Genomic DNA, 26,950 nt, shown 5'->3' on the forward strand with positions numbered 1-26,950 from the left:
TTACAAGTAATGATAATGGCTGAATGGGGAGGGGGGCAGCATTGATAGCAGAAGATTTCCACATGGACAGCAAAGCCCCCACCTGAATGTCTGTTGAATTCTTCTATTCCGGCATACTTTGTTGGCAAGGGGGGCTTTGTTCTTTTGCTTCACAGATGGTAACGGAAAAAGAACTGAAGGCTCTACAAGACATTTCACAGAGACACTTCTGACAGGTGATCAAATCACCGAAGGCTTCTCCCTGCAAAACAAAGTTCAGATGCGATGTGACAGCGTGAACATACCTTTCTGTGTGTTGACATTCATTTTAATAATAGAAAAATGCAAGCAGGATTTTGCGACAATGACAACAACTACCATAGGAAAGAAACAAAGAAAAAGTATACTCCTTCATGTTTTCAATGCAGAACTTCTCATCAATTAATCTGTTTCTTTAACTTGGGAATGACTGTTTTAACCAGATACCTTTTAACTTTCAATAGCATGAGCAGAAAGTCATGCGCTAAGGCTAAGGGAAACTTGCTCTCACTTCAAAAAAAGAAGGAAATGATGCTCTTTAGGATGGGATTATAAATGTTGGTGAAGATGCTATTAATGGTGTTAACATGAGAGCTTCCTACTAAATCATGTCCTTGATACTGGGAGCTAAACACATAAACAACGTTTCAAGGCTCCTGTCACTCAGAGGCACATTTCTGCAGTGCATAAGCACACCTGTCACTCCGAGATGTATACAGATGTTTTTTAATGCAAATAACATGCTCATTTTTAACTCTGAATTGTCCAAAAGTGTCTCAGCAATGGCATCAATATTTCATAAAAATTGTAATCTTAATCTTGTTGCAGCTTGGAGAAATAGATTGCAAACATACACTATCTTCCCATTCTGATATACTAAATTCAAATCTCAGCCTCCCCCGTAATTCATTGTGAAGCACCATGAGTGTCATCTAATCTAATCTATATATCCCAGAACACATTTTTTTCCTGAATATATGGAAAGCCATTAGTGACAAAAGTATTAATATGATGAGTTGACCAATACCAACTTGATATGAGTTGTGACAAAGTTTATGATTTAAGTGTTAACTATCTCAATTATTTTATATTTAGATAGATATAGATGAATAGGGGCTGCATGTGCATGCAGAAGTAAGCCCCTCTCAGCTCAATGGGTCTCACTGTTGATCTACGTTGTGCAGAATTAAGGGGGCTTTATATGTTACTTGGGATGCCTGAGAGCCATTTTTGCATTGTTAGTCTGTCATAGCCTACCGTATTTTTCGCTCTATAAGAGGCACTAGACCACAAGACGCACCTAGTTTTTGGAGGAGGAAAACAAGAAAAAAAATATTCTGAATCTCAGAAGCCAGAACAGCAAGAGGGATCGCAGCGCAGTGAAAGCAGCAATCCCTCTTGCTGTTCTGGCTTCTGGGATAGCTGTGCAGCCTGCATTCGCTCCATAAGACGCACACACATTTCCCCTTACTTTTTAGGAGGGAAAAAGCGAGTCTTGTAGAGCAAAAAATACGGTAACTCTCTTCACTTGGCACAGAGAGGGTTGCTGAAGCTTCCCAGGTGATATCTACAAAACTGCAACCCCACTGGAAGCTTTCATGGAGGAAAGAAAATGAGGCCTTACTTCCTTACCACATGAAGCTGAGGATAATGTTGAAAACAAATCAATGGAATCCCCCTGGACTTCAATATCCACACACTGAGTCTTTCACATGCATGTAAAGTGTTCCTCCATCACACAGATGATGGAGTAACTCATGTGCTCATTAGTTTCAATGCTTATAAGTTATTTCTTTAAAAAAATTATATCTTGCCTTTCCACTGGTTTATTCAAAATGGCTAACGAAACCAGTGTGCCATAAGTCAATGCAAAGTGATTGTTGTAAAGAAAAGAATTTTACAATGCCAACAGTCATAAAAATCTGACAGAAAATGAGGGCTGACTTTAGAGTCTGTTGCTGACAAGTGATGCAGTCTTTATGTCACTGAAATAAATGAGGGAAACCATTTTGCAAAGACATGCTGTGGAGAGCATACCAGAGCTCCAGGTGTAAAGGTCTGAGTCCAGTGTCTCTCAGGTCAGGATATTTGTTGTGGCATGCTTAGATTGTCAGTTAAAATGGTTATTCATTGACTTGAATGGTAGCATTCTACCCTGAAAAAGAAGTAAAGACTACCTTGTTATATGCTAGAATATTTTTGAATAAGAAAATGGCAAAGCATTTGCAACAAACAGATGGAAGATATGGGAGTAATTGAAAATATTTATTGAGTTTGTTTTCTGGACGCAATGTAGTACTATCTTTTTTTTAAAAAAAGGACTCTTTTAAAGTAAATAATATATGTTAATATTGTACATGCATCATATTCCACATTAATTAGGGATTTTTCTCCATCAAGCCCCATGAAGTAGTTGAAGTAGCAATGTCAACAACAGTTAATAAGATTAAAACTGCATTCCTAATAAGATGTGTATCCCAACTTGTATTAATGTTTATTTTAAAATGCTTTTGTGTTGCTTTGCCATCTGTTTCTTGCTTTTTATGGTACCTAAATTCTACAGTCACAAGACCCAAGGGAGATTCCTTTTCCTAACGATATAACTTACACTCAGATGTTCATTCAAAGTTATGCTTTAACAGGATGTATCTAAGTGGGGAAATGTTCCTGGAGTTTTAAAACATAAACCTCTTGATGAACATGCAAATTGTAGTATCCTTTCTAGACAAAATGAGTCTTATAAATGTCCTTGTCACAGAGTTTTAAAAAAGAGAAAGGAAGAAACGATCATCATTGTCAAAAGTAACATTTTTTATTTATGTAAAAATCTTACTAAAACTACAGCTAAGCTGCATTTGAATTATGACTTTCAAATCACCTTTTGGAGAATGCTGAAATCAATTAAACAATAAGTATATTCTCATTTACAAAAGAAATCAATCAGCTGTCATTTTTGATTGATTATACTTGGATAGAGTGCTGTTTAATCTATGAATTTATTACACATTATTCTACTACTATAAAAACAGCATGTGGATTAGGAATGAGAGGTCTCACAGTAAATGGGGAAAGAATTTTTCTTCCCTTTTGAAGTCTTGGTTGAGGCAAGCAACCATCTGCTCTTGATTTGGGTGGGTTAAATCTATTCAGCACCAAACTATATAACTTTCTATTAAAGGTCATGGAAATAAGTATTACCAAATATTATTCTATCAAAAGACATGCCCATGTTACAGTGTTTAGCTATCATTGTAGAATTTGTCTACAGGGATATGGAGCGAAACATACATTTACCAGTAAGGATTAACTATGTGGATCAGCAATGGTATTTATGAGATAAATATCCATTATTTCCGATTCATCAATACAGTAGTTCAGCTCAGCAAAGGAGCTGGCAACTGTGATTTCTTAAACTGTGACCCTCATCTCAAAAACCACCTCCTATACCACGTGACAAACCATTTTTGAAACTTAGGGGACTTTTAAAATCAATTTGTAATACGGCACCATGGGATTCTGAAGGGTAATACAACTAGTGTAGGAATGTGTGCCCTGCATACAGGCCAATTAGCATCCCATAATTAACAGTGCTGCCCACCACATATTTTATTTTATTTTTATTTTATTTTTTATTTCATAAAATTTAAACACTGCTTGATCGTTAAAAACAAACAAACAAAAACTCAAAGTGGTTTACAAAAAAGTCCACCAGTTTGCTGAACAGGGACATCAGCTAACTCTTCCCCCATCTACATTACCCATTTAAAGCAGTATCATACCATTTTAAATAGCCATGGTTTCCCATGGCAAAGAATCACTGGTCCTGTTGTTTCCTAGGGGTGCTGAAAGTTATTAGGGAACTCTTATTCCCCCCCTGAGCTACAATTTCAAGAGTGTTTTCACAATCAATCCCTTGACAGTGGGAACTCTGTGGGTTTGCATCTCTGTGGGTGGGATAACTGCATTATGGTTAGTGGCCATAATCCTAAAGAGTTAGGCACTGTTAAGAAAACTAAAGCTTAAGGGGGTGAAATCCAAAGGTGTCCATTTAGCAGTTGAATGCACTATTGATGTTTCACAACCTTAACATGTTGCAGGATCTTAGCCAGACCCAGTTGAACATAGCAGAGCATACACAGACTTCCAGAAGCAATCAGTTGCAGGCAGGTAGGATGAAGCAGGAACAAGACGCTGCTTCCAGTAACTTGGTTACTTAGAGGTGTTTATTATTTACAGCAGACTCACAAGTTACTATATACAGGATACAGACACGGATCTTAACTCTCTCACTGAACAAACTCCAAACGACTCTCAGAACACACACTATCCAACCGACTAACCAACAAGGAAGGCCATGAGTTATCATGCCTACATGGAGACCTCAACCAATAGCAGAGTTGTATCCAAGGTCCCATATCTCTAGGCAGAATAACTCCCTCTGGTCAGTCTTCTTGGCCTTCGGCCAACTCCTTAATTGCTTCTGTGGGAAGCTACATCAGATTGCACATAGTCAAAAATCCCAACATGCACACCATTGGTGGAATGGCCTGCAGCCCCACCCCCATCCAGTGGCGTAGCGTGGGGGGTGCAGGGGGGGCGGCCGCACCGGGCGCAACATCAGGGGGCACTCGCACTTGCAGCTCTCTGCCCCCTGCTAAAATCCATGGGTTAGGGGGCGCAAATTACTTGCCTTGCCCCGGGTGCTGACAACCCACGCTACGCCACTGCCCCCACACCCCAGAAAAATCCATGGACAATCCTCCAGAGCAGATTTGTAGGGGGCACAAGGTATATGCAGGTCGAGGAGAAGTTTTGTTGCATGGAAGTAAGTCCACTTCCATGATATTGGATGCCACCATGGGTGTTTTTAATATATGTTGTATTAATTTTACTTATGTATTTATTAAGAAAACATGTACTGTATACCCTAGGGGGTCTTTCTTCAAATAGCCCTAGTCAACAAGAGAAGTTAAAACAGGAACTGAACAATTTGGCAAAAGAGCAATACATGCTACTCAGTTAGGCAGCCATAGCTTCATATATCCATGTTATAATGGTTAGCTGCTGGAGAGCTTCCTTGCTTTATGAAAGACACAGTAAATAAATAGCTTAAATAAATGAATGAATCATAACTACTACATGATCTAAGGCTTTCATCCAAACTCTGGTTATGTGGTGCTATGGGGTATGGGGGATGAATTAAGCAAAGTCATTCCTCTGCTTGCTGTGTGGTGAATCTGGCAGACAGCCTGGAAATGGGTCATTTCAAGGAAATGGCGGGGGCAGGACTGAGTCAGCTCAGGAGCCCCCAAAACAACTGCTCTATTCCAAACTTAAAAATGGAAAGCATAATGCTGGTGGTCAGCAAAAGAGGTTTAAAGACTCTTTCAAGGCAAATCTAAAAGAATGTGGTATAAACACTGACAATTGCGAAACACCGGCCTGCGAGCGTTCCAATTGGAGAACAGCCTTTACCAAAGGCATCATGGACTTTGAAGACGCTCAAACTCAGGATGAAAGGGAGAAACGTGCCAAGAAGAAGACATGTTTTGGCAAACCCTCACTGTGATCAACTAACCCCCCCCCCCCGGAAACCTATGTCCCCACTGTGTAAGACTGTGTGGCTCCAGAATTGGTCTCCACAGTCACTTACAGACTCACTGTTAAGACTGTGTTCATGGAAGACAATCTTACTCGACTACAAGTGATTGAAGAAGAAGAAGAAGAAGAAGAAGAAGAAGAAGAAGAAGAAGAAGAAGAAGAAGATAAAGCCAAAACTCTTTCTGAGTCATTGAAATTTAGTTATTTATTCTATTTATATCCTGCCTTTCCTGTAATGAGCTCACGACAATGTATATGTTCCTTTCTCCCCATTTTATCCTCACAGAAACCCTGTAAGGTAGATTAGAGCAGTAGTAGACTTTGGACTTTAAAATTTTAGCAACACCCTGTGCAACACCAAAATTTGGCACCCCCCTGCCTCTTGCTTTCCATTGTTTGAAATTATTGCAGCGCCTCCTGCAGTACTCTTTCAGCTTGACGCCCAGTGCAGGCAACCTGCCCACACTCCCTTAAATTCGCCTCTAGGTTAGAGTAAGAGACTAAGAGAACTTAAATTTTGGCCAGATTGTTTGCTACAGTCATTGGTAAAGCACAGTAAATTCCATGTTTCCTGTACAATTTGAGGGGTAAGTGGTTAGGCTCTCATTCTAGTTATTGTGAGGGTAGCCAATATAATTTCTGAACTTCATGACAGCTCCATTGCTTTTAGCACTATGAAACGACCGTCTTCTGGGTGAGTTCACTTAGAAATGTTCTTTCATCTAGGCTCACAAAGTCAAAGCTTTTCCTGTCATCCCTTTATGACATGCTGACCAGAAATGAAAGATACCGAGGAAGAAAATTAGGTACAAATAAAAGTTAGTTGGATGAGTGGGTTTTCAGATAAATGTTAGCAAGAGTGTATGAGTGTCCTATCATAAATTTGACAGTGATTATAGTAAGATTGAGTTTCCCAGAAATGGACTTTGTTTAGTGAATGCTTAAGGATGGGGCACTTAACACACTTTGAAATATTTCAGGAATTCTACCTGTTTTCAGAAATATTTGAGAAATACGGCCCAATTATGATAATAGGGGAGCCAACATAGCGCCTTTCAGATTTTGCCAGACTACCACTCCCATCACTCCAGGCCATTCGCCATGTTGCCTGGGACTGATGGGAGTGGGAGTCTTGTTAGAATAAAGTTATAAACTCAAACAAAAAAGCAACAAGTCCCTAGCAGGGGCCTCCATCCAACTTAACCCTCTGATGCCCAGGGCAAGTGTCCCCGACTGCCCCTCACTTCTGCACAGGCCTGCCTGGAGTGCACTACATTGGTTACCCCAGAAATTGTCACCCCAATCCAAAAAGCTCTGCCCCCTCAGGACATTTTGCTGCCTGGTGCAGAGCCCAAATGATTACCCCTTCACCCTTGCTATGGCCAACACTTTAATAAGCCTTCCCGTGCCATTCAAACACCAGTTACTGCAATCATGTTCCACTGCCACCACGCACACAAACACACACCATGTTGCCACCTGAAGCAAGTTGCACTGACATGGCCAGCCCTGCTGACAAGAGGAAATGTTAATGCAAACAGGTGCTGTGTGCAGACAAGCACAATTCTGCAGCTGGACCAAGGCTCCGTCACGGATCTATTTCACCCAGGAAACCACATGCGTAGTATTTACATTTGCACCTAATGAGTATGGCAACTGAAGAAACTGTTTCACAGATCATCCTTAAGATTTGCAGTACTGGGAAATTATAAGTTGCCCTGGGTGCAGAGGTGAAAAGGAAAGTTATTTGTGCTGGAACTAAATAACCAAATTCCAGGCAAATGCTTGCAGCTGTAAGGGCAAGAAGCCACTGCTGGGATAAGGAGAGGCAATTCACCACGCCTCCAAAACCATCCTCACACTGAAGGTGAGTTGTCTCAAAGGCAGCCTGTGCCTGCCCTGGTCCTAAAACCCTGAGCTGCAGGTCTCAGGAGCCACCCATCACCCGCAAGGTGCTTAAAGAGGTCACCAAGCTGGCCTGTTTCCATCCATGGACCTACCTGCCAAAGGGACCAGTCATACCAATTGACCAGTTTAACAAGCCATTGTCCCATTCCATGCAGTTTGGAGCAGACAATAAGGCCGTCCTCTCTAGCCAAACAGCCAGCTGGCCAAAAATTCTGACTTGGTCCAAAGCTGCCTTGAGGATCATTTGATTGAATAGCAGGCTGTAACTCTTCTCACTCAATAAATTATAAGGATGAGATTTACCAACACATCAGCCAACGTGGTGTGATGAACAAGAGGCTTTGTCTGTGCTGCTGACGCAGCTGACATGGGAGGCCAATATGTCAGTACTGATGTTAAAAGCTGACGTGCCAGCATGATTATGTTATTGGTGGTCAAATTGATTCTGTATTTAAATATTTTTGTCATTCTTCAGAATCAATGCATATGCTTACCCAGGGATATAATGCCCTGAAGGATCTCTTGTTCCTCAAAAACGTTATAGATCCTGCTGATATTTTATGCTAGGCATAATTTGGGTAGTGGCTCATTACTGAGATGTTTAAATTCAAAACTCATGTGAGATACGGGTTTTTCTCCTCAGCTGAAGTTCCTGAGGCTTTTTGAGGCCAAAACCCAAAAGATTTTGATAAAACTAGTGAATGCTTGGAGGACATCTCTCCTTGTCCCCCTTGGGGGACAAGTTTTGCGCATAGGGTGGTATATAAATTCAATAAATCATCATCATCATCATCCAAAGAATTTTGAGGGAATCTCAAGTGACTTCGATATAATGGAACATGTCAGTTACACTCACAAAACACACACAAGATAAGGTCCTTCATATTAATTAAGCACAAGCCAAATGAATTCCAGAATAGTACTTAGGAAGGAGTATTTTAAGGGAAAATATATATAAGCTGCAATCATAACTCAATTTACCAGGGATAGGTAAGGCACGTTTAATTCATCAGGACTTAGTTCTGCGTAGACATTTTTAAAAGTATTAAATGCACCTATTAATGCATTGATTTCTTTAAAAAATTAAGATTAATGTGGAAATGAAGTGGGCTTGTGAGTGAACATGCGAGGTGGACTGGAAATAAAATGATTTGCAGACCCCTTCTAGAAACAGATTTTTCCCCATCCACTATATATACATACAGCAAGGCCATACTATTCGTAATGACTGATCTGTGAAATGTTTCTGGAAAGAAGAAGGGAAGATCAAATTGGGAGGAATATCTATCCCCAAAGTAAACATTGTGCTTAATGTGTATTTGTAGCAGGTCTTCTGTACATTTTGTTTAGACAAAATATACAACAGAGAACAATTAACTTAAAAGGATCATGCTTTTGTGGAAAGGACGATTATCAGAGGAGAATGCAGCTAAGGAAATGTTTTGCAGATGTACTGCATTTAAATTAATAAAATCTCATTAGGTTTTATGTTTGCCAATAATGGCTGGAAAAGTTACCATACATTGTAGGAACAATTACCCAAATCTTCACTGTCTCATTAGGTTTGTCATACTGTTTTCATTATAATACATTAGAACTTGCAAGTGAGCCTTCAGTAATGACATATTGTTCCAATTCGCCTTTCAGCAGGCTCTAAGATATTTTAGTATTTGTGTTATAAGCCAGCAGGTGTCTTCACTTTGCTCCCCCCCACAACCAGTTTTATACACAGACTTCCAGACTTAGAAAGGAATGTAAAAGGGCTTTCAACAGTCACATAAAAATGAGTCTGATTAGAGTAAAGCAATACACACTATTTTTATGTTCTGGTGGTAATTCAAAGCACTAAAAATGTGCACCTTGGTTGTACATCTCTATTTCTGTGTTTTCTTACAGAAAGCACTATTTAATGGGCATGAACCATGTGGTACAAAAAGTTTTCAGATTTGCATAACAAGTAAAAATTCTGATTTGAATATCTGAGGAGCTGTGGACGTCAGTGAGAATGATCATCACTCTTTGAGCTACTAAAGTTAAACATTCAAATGAATCATATTCAAAAGTGCTTTAATGGTTCCAATGATCCATAGGCGGTGCTGTACTGAATTCAAATAACAATGTGAGTTTACTAAATGTGGGTGATCTTGCATGCCCAATCTTGGAATTTTCTACTTGAAATCCATCAATTAAATGTGCTTTGAATCAGGATGCACTTTTAAAAAAACAAAGAAACCTTTCTAATCATTTAGAAAATCCAAAAATTTCAAAAGCACTGTTCCTACATGGCAAAAACAGAGACTTTGCAAATCATTTTGAATAATTGCTTCCATCACTGCATTTTTTTTTATATAATGTTCCAAGGCCAACCCGGGCTTCCCCAAACATAGAGGCAGTACGTAGAAAACAGTTGCCTAAGGTAGCAGACTAACTGGCTGTCCAGGCTGATCTGGAAAATCCTATAGGGTGGGAACGATCAACTGGAAGTCTGGGAGCTAGATTTAGCCTAAAGGTATTGCATATCTGGCAAGCCTTCCAAATTTTAATCAAGGGTATGGTAAAATGTTTGCATGCAAGGGAAAAAAAATATTTTCAAGTTGCATGCAATAGGAATCATTCATATATCTTTATTAAACCTTTGTGGGATTTCAAATGTCATGCCAACTATGCACTCTATGTGTGTGTGTGTGTTTTCCATAGATGTGAAGCTCTTGCTGCAGGGTGGTGCAAACTTTATTATACAGGTGGGTGGAAAGATTGATTTCCAAGCCATGTCACCTTTTGCATGCATTCCCATTCCATTCCATTTCAACATAAGGGGAATGGGGGATGGGGGGGGAGAGAGAAAGAGAAAGAGAACATAGAAGCACTGGGTTATTTGAGAATTATGAAAGCCAGGGAACAACTGCATTACAGCTTCCACATTCATCCAGGAGATACAAATCAGATCAGTTCATATTGGAATCGGCAAAAACTGAATTTCTGTCTCATGGATCACTGTCCAGAGAATAGTGTAGACCCTGAAAATAAGAAGTTGTCATCTTCGCTCTGGGAAAATATATATTACCTATTGCACACCACTGGGATAACAGTACCTGAGGTGTGAGGTCAATTGCCTGACCCTTTCCTTTCTCTTTACGGAACACCTTCAAGAAGAAATAGTCTTCAATTCACAAATGCAAAGGCACAAAAAGTACAGAAGGCCTACTTCCACCCAGTTCAGGAGGAGTTTGTACTGACCCTGAAATCAGCATTTCAAGCTTTTCTCCTTTAGAGCCAGCTTGTCTGTTACTCACTGGTTCATTCACTCCTCCTCCTGTGTGATGGTCATCTTTTCTTGGGCTTATTACTCCCACAATACTCCAGGGCTTCCTAGCTGCTTTTATGTTACAGGATTCCTTAATTTATTTCTTGGTGCTCTGATTTCCCCCCTCCCCATCTTAATTTGTGCATGGACTTTAATTAATATCTTCCATCACGGTTCACAGATTTGGCAAGCTTTTATTAAGTGGGGGGAATGCAAATTTGCTCACCTAGCAAAATTTCATACAATTTCTCTCCTAGAAAAAAGATCCATTACTACATCCTGCTATAGAGTTCACAATATGGAATTCTTTTTAAAAACATTGTACGGTAATATGGAATAACGCAAGTTAAAATGGCTAGCGACCTGTTTTAGGCTTGTAGTTGGATATTTTTCCCCCCAAACAAGACTAAATGCGCAAGGTACTCTGGTTCTGCAAATGTTTTGACATTAGGGTGCTCATGTATCATGTCCTACTTTATAGAGAACTGTCTTCTGTTTCAAGGCCTGTTTGAAAGAATATTCCATTTGAAGGGCTCTCTGTTCCAAGTCCAAATAAAGAACCATGAGAAGGGCTTTAGAACAATTAAAGTTACTATTTAATTTGAACCAACGCTACTGAATCATTTGCAGGTTCTGGTTTTGTCAACTGACATCCATTTCTGCAACCTATTAAACATATTTCTGTTAATCACACTTTTCAGAAGTGTGTGTGTGTGTGTGTGTGTTTGACAGAGAGAGGAGGGAAAGAGAAAGTAAAAAAAAAGGTGGGGGAAGGACTACAAAAGACTACAAAAACATTAAATAAATGAAATTGCTTGTAGCTGATAGTGAGTTACAAGTTCTGGAGACTATAGGACAGAACTGTGATATAACTCATGGTAGCCTCTGGAGCTAGTAAGTTATGGGATGTTCAAATATACGAGAAAGCCTGTAAGTTACTGGAGTCTATATCATTACTTCATTATAGCTAGGGACATATGAAATGGCTGAAATTCAGTTCACACTCTTCAACATCAATCATACAACTTATCAAATGAGAGCAACTCGGATTTTGTACCAGTCTGGGTGTTAGTATCACTTTATCTATAGGAGAGAGAAAAGCTGAATTTTGTTTTCTTTGTTCTCGTGAATATGATGGGTTTAAGTTTGAAATAATGGGCAATACTTCCAGCAGATGTAGAAATGTCTAGTTTTAAATATGACTGTGTTTAACTGGTATATATTAATCTTGAAGGGAATCATCTGCCCCATCTCCTTCTGCACAATAAAATACAACTCTTCTTTTTATTTATAAGCCAGAGAAATCTTAAATCCAATTTTGAGTTAAGTTTACATCAACCCAACATCACCAGGCCAAGGATGGGCTGTGCAACTGCTGGAAATCTGAAGAGGACAAAGGGGTCCATGTGGATGCCTGCTCCTGCCCTGATGACTGCATAAATCTGAATGACCGAAAACAGTGTATATTGCCTCCTCCCTCATCCAGCCACATGTTGCACTGCCTATGAGCAGCACCGGCACTGACCATGGGAACAACAGTGTACCGTATTTTTTGCTCTATAAGATGCACCGGAGCACAAGACGCACATAGTTTTTGGAGGAGGAAAACAACAAGAAGAAAAATATTCTGAATCTCAGAAGCCAGAACAGCAAGAGGGATTGCTGTGCAGTGAAAGCAGCAATCCCTCTTGCTGTTCTGGCTTCTGTGATAGCTGCGCAGCCTGCATTCGCTCCATAAGACACACACACATTTCCCCTTACTTTTTAGGAGGGAAAAAGTGAGTCTTATACAGCAAAAAATACGGTATATCCATTGTGGCTTTGCCCTTCAAAATACAGTGGTTGCGGACTTAATTCGTTCTGAGGGTCCGTTCTTAACCTGAAACCATTCTTAGCCTCAGGTATAGTACCACTTTAGCTAATGGGGCCTCCCGCTGCCCCCACGCCGCTGCCGTGCGATTTCTGTTCTCATCCTGAGCTAAAGTTCTTCATGTGAGGTACTACTTCTGAGTTAGCAGAGTCTGTAACCCAAGGTGTTTGTAACCCGAGGTACCACGGTACAGAAATGAATCTGGGCCCTGCTCACTGTGTACTCAATGTGTATATGATATATACACATTGTATTCATTGGAATTAGTTCCTGAGCACAAAACACATTTTATGACACAGCATTGTTTTAACCCACGTTTGCAAAAAGTAAATAAATGATTTATTTATTTTAAAGATTGCCTCTTATGATTACTCAGCACTGAACCCAAACTAAGTTTCCCAATTCTGTATTTGTTCCAGGGAGAAGCTGCCATATTTTACTGTTTTGCCCATTTACACCTCTTGGGACAGAAATGTTTAGTGGAGCAAAGTTGACCAGTATATCGAATTTAAGCAGGGGCTGTGGGCAGCTCTACCTAAATGACACCCCAGAGCACCTGTTCTCTATCTCAAGAGTCCCTTCAGAGGACTTCTTTGCATTTGTTGACCATGCAAAGGCAGAATCCAAAGTTCCTAGTATTTATGCAGCCCTGGCCTGTCAAGAGACTTCTACTGCTTCCCAGTAGCAGTGATTAGTGATGCCCAGTGCTCTTCCCTTCAGTTTCTGAAGAAGCCTCTAGCCCCTTCATGTAACACAGTCCAACATTTCTGATTCAACAGTGCTCAACACTTAGCCTTTATATACTTGCTCACATTAGAGATAAAACAAGAATTCAAAGCAGGGATATTTGTTGCACATGCAGTTGTGGTTGTGATTGTTCTGTCACTTTAATAGCATATATTCAACAGAAAGGGGAAAGGCACAAGGGGAGGGAATGGATTATTGATAATGTATATCAATGTTGTTGGTTTTTTTAAATAAATATTTATTAAATGTTCACAAATTTTAAAAACACATACAATACACACAATACAAAAATATACATACAATAACAAACAAACACGTATAATTTCAACTCCTTTTTTTCCTTAAACTTACTTCATCGACTTCCCCATACCTCCCCTTTCTGCATTCCAATTCCCAAAATTATTTCAGCAAATCCTTCCCCTTAATTTTATCCAATTTTTCCCTTTTCTTTTCTTTTACTTAATCTTTAACAGCTGTAATTCCTTACTTTATATAACCACAACATTTTAACATTCATTAATTTTACAATATTTCTTAAGATAAATTTAAAATTTCTTCCAATCTTCTTCCGCCGTCTCTTTCCCCTGGTCTCGGATTCTGTCAGTCATTTCAGCCAATCCCATGTAGTCAATCACCTTCATCTACCACTCTTCCAAGGTGGGTAGATCTTGTGTCTTCCAATACTTTGCTATGAGTATTATTGCTGCTGTTGTAGCATACATAAAGAATGTTCTATCCCTCTTTGACACCAATTGGCCGACAATGCCCAAGAGAAAGGCCTCTGGTTTCGTAGGGAAGGTACATTTAAGTACCTTTTTCATTTCATTATATATCATTTCCCAGAAGGCCTTAATCTTCGGGCACGTCCACCAAAGGTGAAAGAAAGTACCTTCAGTTTCTTTACATTTCCAACATTTATTATCGGGCAAATGATAGATCTTTGCAAGCTTGACTGGGGTCATGTACCACCTGTAAATCATTTTCATGATATTCTCTCTTAAGGCATTACATGCCGTAAATTTCATACTGGTGGTCCACAACTGTTCCCAGTCAGCAAACATAATGTTATGACCAATGTCTTGTGCCCACTTAATCATGGCTGATTTAACTGTCTCATCTTGTGTATTCCATTTCAGCAACAAGTTGTACATTCTTGACAAATTCTTAGTATTGAGTTCTGTTTCTAATTTTGATTTCTCCACCTGGAAGCCAATTTTCCTGTCCTGTTTGTAAACCTCCATTATTTGGTAATAATGGAGCCATGTATATCAATGTTTTATGTATACCACTTAGCGATTTTTTAAAATAATAAAGAGCATTATACATTACAAATTGTGCAATGTTATGTCTATGTATGAATCAGGACCAGGGCAATCTAACCCAGTGTTCAACAAGTGTTTATTACATTGCGTTTTACCAATTTTGTATTTTTAACATTTAACACAACATTTTTGTGTTTCTCTATTCAATCTGTGGCTGCCTTTAGTGGTGTGGTCTTTTATCTGTATACCACTGTTTTTTTTTTGGGGGGGGGGTGTTTGGTTGTTTGTTATACTTGGTTTTAGTGTTTTGGTGTTTTTGCAAGCTGCTTTGAATCACTTTTGTGAGGAAAGCAACAGAATAATAAAAAATGTGTACCTGGGTGCACAAATAACATACATGTTATGTTTGCATGTACAGTCTGTGTACCCGATAGAAATAAATGGTACATGTAAACAAGTACACCCTCTGCACATGCACAGAGACAGCTTGTACCTGTGGTCAGCATAATGTGTGAACAAACCTGTAGGATTTGGAGACTCAAATTCAAATCTCCACTTATCCATGAAGTTCACTGGGTGACCTTGGGCCAATCTCTCTCTCTCAGCATAACCTACTCGCAGGGTTGTTGTTAGGATAAAATAATGGGAGTGACCCTCACAACCCTCCCGGATCTCCTTGGAGAAAAGGCAGGGGGGAAATACAACTAATAAAATCACAACTGATAAATTTTACCATTGTGATATTACCTATCCAAGCTCATTTGTAGTGGCCTAATTCTCTTTCTCATGAGCCCTACACATCAAGAATGAATTGATGGGGGAAACATATTTGTTTATGAAACACCCAAATATTTTATTGGTCTCCAAGAGCATACATGATGGTGTGACTTTCATATTGCTCAGTTCATGTTGTCTTTTAACTACATTTATTACATTATATTTTACTAATTTTGTGCTTTATGTGTATTTTCAACCTCCCTGTTTGTTTTTCTGTCCTCTGGTTAATTTCTCGCTTTTCTAGAGGTGAGCATCATATGATTTACTTTGCTTACTTCGCAGTTAATCAACTGCTGGAAACACACAGCACAATTTGTTTCCACCAGATTGTACTTGTGAAGTATGTTTGGAATGTTTTCTTAATTTACAGCATATTTTTTCTTTATCTTCTTTCCTGGGTGGCGGTCTGGCATGTTCAAGTTGCTCTCTCTGCACATATAAATCTTTTCTCAAATGCCTTTTTTCTAATATATATTGCTTTTGGTATGTCGCTTTACAGGAAAACTCCTGGATGTCTTTTAATTCTAGGTAATACCAAATCATTCCACTCTGTTTGCTGCCTCTGAAACGTTTAATCAACACAGGTTGGTTTTTTTCTTCTTCCTCTGATGTAGTAGTCAGACTTCATTAAAAAATTATGAGCCATACAATTCGTAACAGACTTCACTTGAGTTTAAGAAACCCTAAATCTAAACCATAGTCTCCCAAAGATTATTGCAGAATGCATTCAAAAGGGTAATGTCAGTTGGGAAGTGCAGTCAACAGATGTATTCTTTGTTTGGAATGATGCATACATTGGGCAATGCATGAAATTGAAATGGAAGCTGTGACTCTTAGAAACATAGGAAGAAGAAGAAGAGTTTGGATTTGATATCCTGCCTTTCACTCCCTTTAAGGAGTCTCAAAGCGGCTAACATTCTCCTTTCCCTTCCTCCCCCACAACAAACACTCTGTGAGGTGAGTGGGGCTGAGAGACTTCAGAGAAGTGTGACTGGCCCAAGGTCACCCAGCAGCTGCAGGTGGAGGAGCAGGGAAGCGAACCCGGTTCACCAGATTACAAGTCTACCACTCTTAACCACTACACCACACTGGCTGCCATTGGTCCATCTAGTCCACGTTTTTCTACACTACCTGGCAGCAGCTATCCAGGATTTCAGGCAAGGGACATTCCCAGCTTCACTTGGAGATATAAGGGATTGAACCTGGGAGGTTACCAGAGGTTAGACAACAAAAAAATTAGGCCACAGATGACAAAATTTCGGCTATCCCTGTCCAGACAAAGGTCTGCTGGGCCACTGGTCTAGGGATCCACCCACTAACAGTCTTATCTGATTTGAGCTTCAGTTTATTGGCTCTCATCCAGTCCATTACCAAAGCAAGAAAATGGTTCAGCACATCCACTGCCTCACCTGCAGATGTAAAGGAGAGGCAGAGGGCTGTGTCGTCAGCATGTTGTTGACAAAACACTCCAAAACTCCAGATGATCCCACTCTGCGGTTTCATGCAGAAGTTAAACAGCATAGGGGATAACACTGAACCCTGAGGAACCCTACATGGAAGGCTCCACAAGGCCAAAAAGTACTCCTCAAGCATCACCCTCAAGAAACGACCATCCAAGCAGGACAAGAACCACTGCAATGTGGTGCCACCCCTAACTTGGACATCCGCTCCAGAAGGCTACCATGGTTCATGGTATTGAAACCCACTAAGAACTCAAGGAGAATTAAGAAGGAAATATTTCCCCTGACTCTCTCCTGACAGAGATCATCATACAGGGTGACCAAAGCAGTTTCTGTGCCAAAACTGGGTCCAAACCCTGATTGAAGTTCATCAAGAAAATCATTTTCCTCCAAGGGAACCTGGAACTGGTCTGCAACCAACCACTCCAGAGCCTTACCCAAGAAGGGGAGAATGGCAACTGGTAATTACTTAGGTGGAAGTCTCTCCACCTGCTACTGTTGGAAGGGTTTTAAAGAGTTTAGGATAGGATTGGGGGAGGGGGCAGAAGAATCTTAAGGGAGGACCCCAAAATAGCCTGATGAGGACTGAGCATTCTCATTTGTCACAGAATGCTAGATTTCACTTGAAGGGGGATGATATAACATCCTACAAAATGGAATGGGCAGCTGAAACCCCACACTGCCCCCCCCCATAAAGCCTGAGAACAATTGACGTGTGTTCTGAGCTCACCACACTCTGAGTTTCCCTGTAGTTGCTCCATGTAGTTGGATGTTGATGGTATAAAGTGAAGACTCAGGAAGTGAGTTTCACTGGACAGGACGAGGAAAAAAAGTCTCCCATCATCTTTAGGCCTTCCATAAAACGCTTCATTTTGATGCAGCACAAATCTCAAGTTCTAACCTCCTAAAAAGTCGTGCATACTGTGTGATGCAGGTTCTCAAGCTCTTTAGGCCTAAGATACCTGACTGATATATTGCTTTGGGAATGCCTGGCCTCTCGTCTGGGCACAATGTTCTGTTCAAAATCAGCAGCTCAGTGGAAATTGCCCAGTACATCGTATCAAAACAGAGCAGATAATTTCAAGCTCAGCAAACAGTGGATCGCACCTACTGAACCATGAACGTTAAAAACAAATGTAAACAGAAATTGAGGGAGGCGATGAAAACGATTTAGATATTATTTAAGTCGCCTTCGCCTAATGGAAGCTCAAGTCTGGGTCCCAATATGGCCCAATTATAGTAAAGGCTGGCTCCCCCCCGCCCCCCATTTCCAAACTGCTGTTTTCCATCATGCCACTGTGGCCTTCCTAGTTCCCGTTGTGCAGGCCAACATCAGCTACTATTAAGGACTTTTCATGCGTGTAAAATAATATGATTTCACAATGATTACATATTCACTCTACAGCTGGCTGAGTTTTTACATCTCCATTTGTCATTGACTATTGTGTCCAATTAAATGATTAGCTTTTAAAAACTGCGGCACATTATGAGAGTGAACTTGTGTTCCATTGCACTGAGTGATGCAGAAACAAACTCATTACAGCATGTAATTCACCCATATTAAATAACAAACAGATGGCTGCTGTAAATGAGAGCTGTTTTTTCTCTTCAAAAGTGCCAGGGAAAAGGTGTTTTTATTTATCTTTGTTCCCAGCTTCTTTCTGTTTTCTTGACAAGTGGGCAGCTGGCTGCTGAGGTTTTCAATTGGTGCAGAAGAATGAAAAGCCGGCTTCCATTAATTTCCCCATAAAATAACTCTTTGAATCATTCCCGTTATAAATGCATGTGCAGTAGCAAGCTGCTGCTTGATTAATTCACTTATTATGAAGATTTCATCTTTTATAAGAGGGCCTGCAGGTAATTTATCTTGTTTAGTAAGATTAGAAAAATGTAATTATCTTGATACCTTTGGACCCCTCTCATTTTAATTGTGTTCCCATAAATTTCAAACATAAAGATGGAATTTCATTTCTTTCTCCCTTTTTTTGGAGCACAAATGTTCCAACATGTGGTCGAAAAATGCATTCCAAGATGTGCACTAAAAAGTTACAAATTCAAATACATTTGATTTGAACCATTAGAATAATCTGCAGGAACAGCATCCACCAATCATATCCTTGCGGTTCCCATGTCACAGGTGGCGTTGACTGCAGGGAACAGAGATTCTAAAGATATACAATTTTTATCAGTCATGCCTGTCTCTGGAGGAAAGTGAAATCGGCTTTATTTTCACAACTCAAATTAATGTTGCAGGTTGTCTTCTGCTTGGCCATCAGTGCGTACGCCCAGCTGTTGGTGTGCATCTGCTAAGCTAGTTCTGAAGGCTTCCTCCTCCTCCTCCTTCAATATAATGTTTTTGATGGATCCATTCCTTGATTCTAGCTAAGACTTCAAAATACCCTGGCTGCAGGCTAGTCATGCCTGTCTTCTGCTAGAATAGGAAGGGAAAACACACCCTAGGAAGGATCACTTCTGCCAGACAGAAGTGGAGGTGTTGAAATTATACAAGTTTTGTTGGCCATTGAGAGCTTGACATTCATCATATAGAGAGCTCATATGAGCCTTTTGCCCCCAAATCAAATGGTGTCCCCCACCCCACCCCATCTTACTTGAGATAACCTATTTGTAAGCAGAATATCTTTCTCCCTTTTTTCTGTTCTCACACTGTAGCTGAATGTCATGCACAAATTTAAATGACTGTGGCTGTGCTACTAGAAAATGAGATTGATTTCTGAATAAGCATACCTCAAGGTTATGTTGCACTTTGCCCCTGTATTGAAAACAGACTGCTGTGGATGCTTGAAAGAGTAAGTTATGACAGACCCTATGCTGTGTTTTTGTTGAAAATATGCTAAAAATTTATTTGTAGGGACTTGAACTACTTAGAGTGTTACACCTCTCTCTAAGAACATGCTGAAACATGAAGGACAACACCCTCAGATCCAGAGCCTAGTGGAAGAAAGAAAATTGATGTGTGAATTTCTTTCTCTTCTGTGGGTATAAACAAGTAGACCTGGCTCCAAAGAAAGTAAGGGCAGATACTAGTCAGGAAGAACAGGCCTCTGAGTGACCCAGACGCTCTTATTGGATGCAAGAAACATGATCTGGCTAATTTCTATGAAGATGCAGGGATGCTTTCGGGGGTCGTGCAGGAGGCTCAAGTCACTGGTCTTTTGTACCAAGCCTTGGATCTCCTACCTTTTCAAAAAGTTTGAAAAGTTTTTGTTTGTTTGTTTCTACAGGTACCTCAGGTTAAGTACTTAATTCGTTCCGGAGGTCCGTACGTATCCTGAAACTTTTCTTAACCTCAAGCACCACTTTAGCTAATGGGGCTTCCTGCTGCCGCCGCGCCGCCGCCGGAGCCAATTTCTGTTCTTATCCTGAAGCAAAGTTCTTAACCTGAACCACCATTTCTGGGTTAGCGGAGTGTGTAACCTGAAGCGTCTGTAACCTGAAGCGTCTGTAACCTGAAGCGTCTGTAACCTGAAGCGTATGTAACCCGAGGTACCACTGTAAATCACTTTTGCTAACAAGATGCTTTCAGGGCTGGAGTCAGATACAGCTCAGAATGAAGAGGCAGAGTCAGTTGTCAGTGAAGTTACCTCTTTATTCAAGGAAATGGCAAACGACTCAGCAACACTTCCCAGTAGGTCTTGCCCCCACAGAGCAGTTGCCAGGACTGAAGGTCCCTGCTTCCCTTCCCTCCTCTCCCAGATGTTTCCCAAGCAGTCTCAAACTATTTCTGCCCATCTCTGACCTCTGTTCCTCCCTCCTTGTTATCTTGCACTTTCTTGGAGATCGGGGGCTAGGGAAAATTGTTGCAGCAGGAGAAGACGATTCCTGGGATGCTTCCGAATCTCTTGACCTCCCTCCTCTGCTTCAGCCTTGGAGTCTGAACTGCTCCCTGTCACAGGTTCCTCCTGTTCACTAAATCCTCTTGTCCCTTCGGTATCTACCACCTCCTCCCAATCTTCCCTCTCTGACCTCTCCTCCGTGTCCCACTACCAATCCCAGATTTCTCAGCCTTCCTCCTCTGGGATTTCCCTTGGGGGTCTCCCGGCTGGCGCTTCCTACCACTCCTCGTCATCCAGCTAGTCTCTGACAGGTGGCTGGACGCACTACAAAATGCAAGGCTGGTGACATCTGAACCACTACTATAATTTGACCAGAAGTATCTAGGTATATCTGAGGGACGCGGGTGGCGCTGTGGGTTAAACCACAGAGCCTAGGACTTGCCAATCAGAAGGTCGGCGGTTTGAATCCCCGCAACAGGGTGAGCTCCAATTGCTCGGTCCCTGCTCCTGCCCACCTAGCAGTTTGAAAGCACGTCAAAGTGCAAGTAGATAAATAGGTACCGCTCTGCCGGGAAGGTAAACGGCGTTTCCGTGCGCTGCTCTGGTTTGCCAGAAGTGGCTCAGTCATGCTGGCCACATGACCAGCCGGCTCCCTCGGCCAATAAAGTGAGATGAGCGCCACAACCCCAGAGTCGGCCAAGACTGGACATAATGGTCAGGGGTCCCTTTACCTTTACCTTATCTAGGTATATAGATTAGCATATGCTAAACTGTGCCCCGAGTCCCTAAAGTAACTAGCAATGCTCAGTTAAAGAAGGGCAGCTGGTCTTTCTTCAGTTCCCTCCTTTGGGTAGAGCCAAGTGGTGCTGCACAAGCAAAATCCCTGCCTGAGGGGGCTTATACTCCCTGTAGAGCACTCATGGTCCAGAGGGCAGGCCGAGGCTGTGCTGCTTACCTGCAGGTGTGGGGCCCAGTGGTTGGTGTGGAGAAGGAGGTGTCAGAGCAGTTGAAGCATCTGCTGGTGCCACCAGGACCAGGCCGGCACCTGCAGAGCAGCATGGAGTGATGGTGGAGGACGACAGGGGGTGCTGCGGATCCGTTTCTGAACCAAAGGCAGAGGTCAGTGGGGGTGTAATTTGGGGCTGAAGGCTGACATGGTTGCAGCTCTTGGAGCCCAGTTGCCTTAGGGAAAACTCAGCAGTCTGCCCAGAGTGGAGGTGACTTTGGGGGACAGCTTCTTGACATGTTCCTTTACAGATTTCTGGGGTGATTTTTTACATCTCCTGGGCCCTGTGAAGAGGAGCCAGTCGTCCTGCCCTAAATGTGCCAATGGTATGTATCTGAATACCAGTTCCTGGAAAGCACGGGGGGGGGGGCAGAGTGCTGGTGTGCTCAGGTCCTGTTTACTGGTTTCCCACAGACATCTGGGGGGCTGCTGGAATAGATGGGCCCTTAGCCTGGTCAAGCAGAGCTCTTCTTATGTCCTTATGCAATGTCATTCACAGGGAAGAAGCTACAGTTCTGATATTTACAGCAAAACCTCCAAATAAGCAGACCCCCCAAAAATTGCCAACCCTAATAAGTAACAAGCAGCAAATATTCTAAATATGTGCAGTTTCACAGTTTTGGTCTCTGAACTACCAGCTCTCAGCCTAGCCTACCTCACAGGGCTGGCGTCTTATGAACTCTCTGGTGGGTTTTCCAGGAGGCATGGAAGCAGCCTTTGCCTCTCTGTGAAACAGGAAAGAGGCTTTGACACAGTTGCCTCAAAGTATCGTCTCCAGTGCTGTGAAGCTCGGATGGCTGCCTGGTTTTCTGGAAAATAAATAAATCCACAACTGGGTGAAGTGGTTCTGACAGCGGCATAAAATCTAGACATCTGCCTATGGACTAAGCTCTCTTTGTAAATTCTGCCCACATGCTCAGTCAGAGAATGAGTAGGGAGCATGGACCAATTCCAGCATCTGGCTTCCATGTGTACAGCACAAACATCTGTAGCAGAGAGACCTTCATGCACACAGAACTGTATGTGCCAAGCCTGCTGCACAGTTGGGAATGCCAAAGGCCCAAAGAAGGGATGCATACCTGCTGTTTTGCTTAAACTTTGTTTGCACAATGCACAACGAAGCTACTAACTCGTTGCAAGAATATTTCATGATGCCAAGAAACCATATCAACTTCTTCATCATCATCATCATGTAGTGAAACAGTACATTCAACCATTGTCATGATAGCTTTACTAGGCCGTGAAAACATTAATAGTACAGGAAAACTGTAAATTGAGGAAGGCACTAAGCTGATAAAAGAGTACAGATGGCTGGAACACTTCAAGTCAGGTGAGAATAGCAATTGTGACTAACTATGATGCAAGAGACCTTTGTCAGCAACTGTATACCTGAATACTGGAAAGCTGAGTAGCTCATTAGGCAGATTGACGAATAGCCTAATGACCTTGCAACAACTCTGGACTGTAGCTCCACATCACCCACACGTAATGCAGTATTGGTTTTCTCTAGGGCTTGTGTGTGCCAGGTGCAGTGGGAAATTCAGCCAGGAGCACAAAACAGTAATTCCTATAAAAATACTGGAGAGCAGGTACATGGCCAATTTCTACCAAGCTGACATTGGAGAAAAATCTATTTATCTCTGAACGTTATCCCTCCTTCAGAAAAATATTCATGTGCCATTTTTCTGACTGTTAAGCTTCACTAGTTGTCAGAATGCACTGCAGATTGCAGTGCTACTTACTCAATCCTATGCACGCTTACCTGGGAACAAGCCCCAGTGAATATAAGGGGATTTGATTCCATCTAAATATGCATAGGATTGCTTCAAACACCCTAGGGTAATAATAATAATAATAATAATAATAATAATAATAATAATAATAATAATAATAATTTATTTATACCCCACCCATCTGGCTGGGTTTCCCCAGACACACTCTGGGCAGCTTCCAACAAAAGATTAAAAATGCATTAAAACATCAGTCATTAAAAACTTCCCTAAAGAGGGCTGCCTTCAGATGCCTTCTAAAAGTCAGATAGTGGTTTATCCCCTTGACATCTGATGGGAGGGCATTCCACAGGGCGGGCACCACTACCGAGAAGGCCCTCTGCCTGGTTCCCTGTAACCTCACATCTCACAGTGAGGGAACTGCCAGAAGGCCCTCAGTGCTGGATCTCAGTGTCTGGGTTGAACGATGGGGGTGGAGATGCTCCTTCAGGTATGCTGAAGAATAGAGTGAAATAGAGTGGAATTTCTTGCACATGGGAAAGAGAAAGCAGAGACCTAACAGTTGTAATGGACTTTCAAGAAAGGGTGGCACTATGAACCCCAAATAATATCGGGAGCTATCACTGACCAGGTGATGTGGAGGCTCCTGTTCATGCAAAAGGAGAAAAAATAAAGAAATTGGACATTTTAAAAAAGGGGGAATGCAACTGGAGGTTGTATTCAGAAGTGGAAGAATGGGCACATGCTGCAACTGATGTGCCAGGGGACATGCTAAGCAATAGTAATTGGATATTCTATGGCCTGACTGTGAGTTTCTTGGTCTCTTCCAGTACAGAAGTTATCTTTGCCATAAAAGACACAGAGTAAAATTCCCCAAACTGCCCCCCCCCCCATTTTTTGATCCCAACCCTCTTTATCCCTGACCATTGGCCATACTGACCAGAGTTAATGGGAGAGAAGTGCAACGTGAAGCATGTTTCTCTTCATGCATATACAAAGTTGCCACCATAGTTTCCAACTAGTAACCCCAGAGCAGAACTGAAGGTTTCTCCCTTGATTCACTGTCTGCTCCTGGAATCTCGTCCCTTAGTGCCTGTGTCACTGATTTTAGATATTTTCGATTACCATTGCATTTCATTTTACTTTATTCTTAATCCCAATCTCGTTGTAAACAAAGAAACAACCTGCCTTGGCTCTGAATATTAACTACATTTAATTCTGCAAATTGCCTTCTGATAACACAAAGTATTTAGAACTCATTTGAAACCTATTCAATGGTAAGAGTTCATTTTTGTAGAAGGGGTAAGTCGTTTTATGGAGTTCTTTGAAATTTCAGAAGTTTCCTCAAGCCACAGCTCCTTCCACCCCCACCATTAACAGCCCAATTTGATTTGAAGATTGGCTGTTGAATGATTTTAGCATCACATTTCCTGATTTCGATTAAAAGATCATTAATGAGTACTAATTAATATACTACAATAAAAAAACACTACTGGTTCACAAAGAAAATTAAGTTGCAATTTAATGATCGGTAACATACCGTGTATGGAGCAACATGCCTAAGGCATCCTAATGTGGCTAAGTCCCAGGAAATTCCCTGGCAGCAGTGAATAGGCAATAGCTTAGGGATTGGTAGGTTGGAAAGCCTAGATCACTTTCCTTCAGTCAACATAAGGAACTATCAGGCATGATGACTCTGGGAGAGACTGTCCTAAATCCCAGGAGCTCCCAGGACATTCTTCTCCAGGAACATCTCAGCCATCAGGTTCCTGGCCTGCACATTTCTTTCAGTGGCGTGTGCTTTTGCCTGGTCAGAGGCCATTGCAGAGTGTGGGTGCCTCTTCTTGGTTGTTCTCAAGCAAACATATATTTTCAACCTGCATCACATCCAGCCTGTGGCGTTACAGTTATATGACACAGTATATGTATCAAGAACAGATCCTCCTGTTGTTTTGACACAAACTGAAAATGTGATTCAAAAGGGAGGGAGGAAAAGGAAGGAAGGAAGGAAGGAAGGGAGAGAGAGGGGAAGAAAGAAAGAAAGAAAGAAAGAAAGAAAGAAAGAAAGAAAGAAAGAAAGAGCCTTCAACTCTATATGGACACATAGACCACACCATTGTGGCCTGTCAGGTCAATAATTTTTGAGTGAAAAAGAGATTAATAGGATTTATGACCCTTCTTTCAACAGCATGTAGCTCAAGCAGCACTAATTATATTTTCATTAACCTCAGTGGCTAGTTCCTGCTCTAATAATTTAGCCCTTTTATGGACTAATCTGGTGTTTTACATGTTCAATAAAGTGTATACACAAGCAAGATCTATAATAAATAAGTCCTTTAGGTCAAATTATGGCTGCCCCAGTAAAGATGCCAATGACATACTTTGCTTCCAGAAAAGATCTGGGAAAGGGACAGCTGGAATGTTCTCTGAAGCCCATGTGCTAAGCTTACAAGTGGCAGGTGGACTCTGGGTAGCCCACCAGAACGCGGTGGGGGATTGTTGTTTTTGCTGTAAGAACAATGGAGGGCCTTTAGTGTGAACCAAAATGAGCTGTGGCTAAAATAACAGAATCAAATTGCCACTCTGGGTGAAGATCCAACAATGTTTCCTTATTTCAGTTGTTGTGAACATAAATGACACACCTGAATTCAAATTACTCACTTCATCAAATTCATGAACAGAGATCCAGGGCTGTTATCTGTGCCTGCAGTCACAGTTTGCATTGACCGGTTACTCAAGAGCTGTGTGAAATAAATAAAAAAAAGACTTGTTTGAAGATCCTGAGCTGCTACTGCACGCTCCATATGCATTCAACCCACTTCTTAGTCGAGGTACTCAGCTACATTAGTAAATAAAAAGTGTTTAATATGTGTTATAACACTGTGGCACCAAATGGCGCTGTGGAGTCCTGTCTTTCGCCAACATGATTTCCCATTATAAAGTTTACAATGTGTTTTCCTGAAACACTTTTTTGATGTGTCTAGATCCAGCCAAAGACTGGTTAACATAGCAAAAAAAAATGGGGGGGGGAGTATTCATTATGGCCCAACCAGGGAGGGAAGCAGAATTTAATATCCTAATAATAATAAATCTACCACTAGCAAAACGATCTACAATCTTTTAAAAAAGAAGACAATAGTTCTTCCCTCCATGAGTACAATATAGAAAAACAATGTATAGCCAGTTCCCACCGAAGGGCAAAATTTCCTGAACCATGGCACTCATGTAAAAGCTCATGTCAGAATGGCTCCATACAGCATATGTGCATATATGGAGCTCAACCAAGGCAAGTGGGGACCTTGCAGGGCACAATGTCCCACACATTTGCCTCCAGAGAATGAGAGCAGAGTAGCAATAGTGCAGACCTAGGAAAATCAGCTGATACCTGATTACTGGAGAAGGCACAAGGAATGCAGCAGATGGAGATAAGCAGAGCAGTGGGTTCCATGCTGGCTTTTCATTTTCTTTCTTTC

At 41.3% G+C, this 26,950-nt stretch overlaps 1 long non-coding RNA gene across 1 annotated transcript; it reads right to left on the bottom strand.

Annotated features, from left to right (window-relative positions):
• LOC308589490 lies at positions 1-26,932 on the bottom strand. Its single transcript, XR_014009317.1, has 4 exons — positions 26,863-26,932; positions 26,139-26,218; positions 2,056-2,173; positions 1-241 (listed from the first exon to the last, which is right to left on the bottom strand). It is a non-coding gene; the product is annotated as an uncharacterized lncRNA (long non-coding RNA).
• Between the last annotated feature and the right edge of the window lie 18 nt (positions 26,933-26,950).

Source organism: Podarcis bocagei, assembly GCF_964188305.1.
Source record: "Podarcis bocagei genome assembly, chromosome: 6".
Lineage (NCBI taxonomy): Eukaryota > Metazoa > Chordata > Lepidosauria > Squamata > Lacertidae > Podarcis > Podarcis bocagei.